A 4,692-nucleotide genomic window follows, 5' to 3' on the forward strand; every position below is an offset into this window, starting at 1 on the left:
TATGTGTGTGTGTGTGTGTGTGTGTGTGTGTGTGTGTGTGTGTGTGTGTATGTGTATCAGTGCAGCCATGTATGTGTCAGGGTGTATCTGTGGAGGTCAGAGGACAACTTTTTAGGAGTCAGCTCTCTGCTTCCACCTTGTTTTTGAGGCAAAATCTCTCTGGCTTTTTACATGGACTCCAGGGATCAAACTCAGGTCCTCACATTTGTGCCTTTACCAACTGAGCCATCTCCCTGACCTGAATTCAGGGAAGTTTTATTTTAAAATTAAAATATTGAGTATTTATTATCTTAGGTTCCAGGCATATGTTTTATGAATAGTAGGACAATAATTTCACATCTCAGATGTAAAGACATTTACATTCTGAGAACAGAAGTTAAAGAAAAGAAAATATTTGGGGCCAGAGAGATGCCTCAGAGGATACGAACATTGGCTACTCTTGCAGAGGACCTGGGTTGGATTCCCAGCACCCACATGGCAGCTAGCAACTATCTTTAGCTCCACCCTCTTCTGAACTCTGCAGGCATCGTACTGCACAGAGTGCACTTACAGACATGCAGGCAATACACTCATACACAGAAAATATTTTTAAAAAGGAAAATATTTAAAAATTACTTAAACATGATATGTCCACTAGTGATGGGGCCCTCAAGATGGCTCAGAGAGAAAGAGCAACTGCCAAGCAAGCCTGACAACCTGAGTTCAATCCCTGGGACCCATATATATAAAAGTCAAAGGACAGAACCCAGTTCACAGTTATCCTCTTACATTCCCAAGAACATTATGCCACACACATCCACCCCCATAATAATAATAATAAGTAAACACAATATAAACCTTAAAAACTTTTCAAATATTTAGTGATAATTTCCTAGAAATAATTTTCATATAAAAACAAAAATTATTGTGCAAATCTTTTTGCAGTCTTTTCCGGTTTCCCCAGGGGCTTGGAATTTCCACAAAGGTGAGTATCTCATGTGTTTGTTTTACCAGCTCTAATTAATTTATTGAAAAGTAAATGACATATTTTTCTGTGCTAGTTCCTTAGAGACTCTGACTCCCGGTCCCACTGTTCCTGTGTCTCAGACACAAGGGACTGGCACCCTCACTAGGAGACACCAACCCTCTGGCCTTGAAAGCGTCAGGGTCATTTCCATGTCACAGTCATCCGGGAGGAGACTGCCTTCCTTCAGAAGGCAGTTGGTTTGCTTTGTTTATGCTGTGTTTGAGTGGGTGGGGGTTACTTAACATTGGGAGGAGACTGCCTTCCTTCAGAGGAGGAGCTTTCTTTGTTGGTTTGCTTTGTTTATGCTGTGTTTGAGTGGGTGGGGGTTACTTAACATGTAGCTTCTATTTTCCCCTAATTGGAAATTAAAAGTTTTGGGCATTCTTTTTTTAAAGATCATCTTTAAGCATATCAGTTTTGGAAATAATCTTCTGTTTGCTGCTTGTCTTTTTTTTGTTGTTGTTTGTTTGTTAACTCAATTTGAATCAAAAGAAAAAATAAATATGTCATTTTATTTAGAATTAGGGACATTAAATAGCTATGATTTTCCTGGCACAAAAGTCATCTAGATGAAAGATGAAAATTCTTCTGCTATTGAGGTTTTTTTGTTTATCAATAAGATAAAAGTCTATGCATTTGATTTAGCTGCTTTTCAAATAAATAAATGTTTAACTAAATATTTTATAGGTAAACTCAATTGCTATCACTTACTGAAAATCAGATTGCTTCTACCTGAATGTAAACGCAAAAACATTTCACTACTTACCTGCTTCTGCTTATTCATCTTTTAAGGACTGCTATTCATTCCTTAGCTTGAATAATGTAATGATGGTGATACACCTGAATAAAGAATAAACTTCCATTTTCAGAGAGCTATCTTCAGATGAGCAAATGTTCATTCCGTGTTTCCAAATGAAAATGTCTTGAAGACAAATTTTATTTTAAACATCATGTGGAGTTAGAAAGTCGACCACTCAGTCACATAGAGAAGCATGAGTAAATTACCAAAGTCAGGGTTAAAAGGGACATTTTAAAATCCGTTTTCAGAACTGTCTCAGGCTTTGTTGTTAGGGAAATGTCTACCAGAGCAGAACATCTCTTCTTCCAAACCAAGCAAGCATTTGGCCCAGTGCGTTTTCACAACGCGTGGATGGTTTCCCCAGGAATGGCTCTGTAGACTGAAAACCTGAGTAGTAGGGAAGGCCAGGACCCCTTCTCATTTTACCACAAACTGTGACCATTCAAATCAAAGTCAAGGACAGCTATCTTGTCAGGAAGCCATCCCTATCTCTCTGTCTTCTTCGCACTCATGTTTATTTAACCACTATCTTAGGCACTTGTAACCACTGTCAGTTCTACGGATGTGTTCCATTGTGTTTTGCTGAGATCCCCAACCTCTCTTGATCCTTTAAGGGTATTATTTCAATGTCTACAATGTTATCTTTGCAGTGGAAACCTGATCATGTCATTCTATTTCAACAGGGCTGATGGATTTCCAATACTCCAGTGGCATCAGTGGCTTTATAGTTTGAATGTGAAATGTACCCCAAAGGCTACGTACTGCCTTGATGATGCTACTGGAGGGACATAGGGCCCCATGGTAGGAAGTTAGGTCATCATGGGGGGTGCCCTTGAAGGGAATATTGGGAATTCTTTCTAGTTACTATGGGGTGAGCAAACCTTCTCCACTACATGCTGCATCATGATGATGTTTCACTTCTTTGGAATATCTGATATAGTTATGTGGTTTTAAGAATAATGTCCTTAGTTAGGATACAGGATTTGGAGCAGTGGAGCTAGAACTGACCTGGAAGCCATCTCCCCTGAAGCCTAGCTCTTATAGCTTTGGAGAGTACCACACAAGCTGCTAAAGGAGAACATCAATCAATGATCCAATCCCAGCTTCAAGGCCTAATAACCACACCAATGATTGGAACAGCAAACGACATTGGTGCAACAGTAGCACTTTTATCTTAGGGGTAATCAACAGTTACCAAATTGGACTTAAAGCCCACTCAATGTGAGGAAACTCATATGTGGTACTGTAAACATAACCAAATACACATAGCTGGAGAGGTCTTAGATCTTAGAGAAAACCCCAAGGCTGTTACATCCCTAGACAAATATAATTTCTTACATGCAAAATATGGATCCTTATATTTACAGACAAGTATCCCCAGTCACCACACATCAAAGAAGATTCTTTTGCAACAGACAGAGACAATTTCAGAGTTTCACAACTGGTCACACAGACATTGTCTGTGAATTGCCCAAGACTAAGTGGTAATCTAGGATGCAACCTCTATACCTAAGGTTCACAGAACATAGAATAAGGGGTAGAGAGGATGTTAATGCATCTCTCAATTTTCATCAATAAAGATTCCTCATGCAACCGAGGGCCAGGAACACAAAAGATCACAAATGGCCAAAGCATGAAGATTGTAAGAGTCTGTAGAGTATGGGCCTGTGAACAGGACTCTTATATTAAACTCCACCCACCCAGGGCTCAGGGACCACTGCAGAAGAGGGGGCAGAAAGATTGTAAAAACCAGAGAGGAGGTGCATGTCCAAATGGAAATAGAGCCCTACAAGCTCCTGAAACTTGCCCATATGAACCTACAGAAATGAAGTCAGCGTGCACAAGACCCATACAAACTCAAGCCGCCAAAAACTCAGCACAGAACTGTGGAAATGGACAGCTGACACCAATCTTAGTCAAAGAAGTATTTATAGCTGATTACTGCCTGGTGAGGAAGAGCTGATCTTCTTAAAGGGAAGGAATTTAGATAGGTGCCTAGACCCCAATGGATGAACTTGCACTGAGGGACCTATGGGGACACTCACTTGACATGATAGGCCTTAACACAAGTGACAGAATGTATGAATTCCAGTGGGGTGGGGGGCTGTTGGAGGGTACCAGTGGGAAAGGAGGTATAAAGATTATTAAGACTGATTAAGATGTTCTGTATGAAATACATGAAAATTCAACAAAAAATTTACAAAAAGGAATAATGGGTTGAATAGTATCCCCCTAAACTCATGTTATTCCTAGAACATCAAAATATGACCTTTTCAAAAGTGGAATCCCTACAAGTTTGACTGTTGAATTCCAACAATATATAGAATAAGATGGGACTCAAATCCAATCTGACCTGTGTCCTCATAAAAAGAGCAGAAAGGGCACAGAGACATATCTGGGGAGATGGCTCAGATGGTAAAGTGCTTACCATGGAAATATGAAGATCTGAGTTTGGATCCCCAGCATCCACATGGAAATTAGGGCATGATGCATCCCAGCTCTAGGGAGGTGGAGACAGGAGAATGCCCAGGGCTTGGTGGCAAGCCAGTGTAGCCAAGCGGTGAGTTCTGTGTTTACTAATAGACTTTGTCTCTCCAGGGGTGGAGCAATGCCTTTAATACCAGCACTCAGAAGGCAGAGGCAAGTAGATAACTGTGAGATCTAAGGCAGCCTGTTCTACTTATGGAATTCTAGGCCAGATGCCTACACGGACACTCTGTCTCAAAACAACAACTACAACAACAACACAAACACCAGAAAACAAAAAACCCAAACAATTAAAGAACAAAAGGAAACTTTGTGCCGAAACAAACAAACAAGGTGGAGAGGGATTGAGGAAGTACCGGATATTAATCTCTGGCCTCCACATGTACACATATGCACATGT

Source organism: Nannospalax galili, unplaced genomic scaffold (genome assembly GCF_000622305.1).
Source record: "Nannospalax galili isolate Female #2095 unplaced genomic scaffold, S.galili_v1.0 scaffold1360, whole genome shotgun sequence".
Lineage (NCBI taxonomy): Eukaryota > Metazoa > Chordata > Mammalia > Rodentia > Spalacidae > Nannospalax > Nannospalax galili.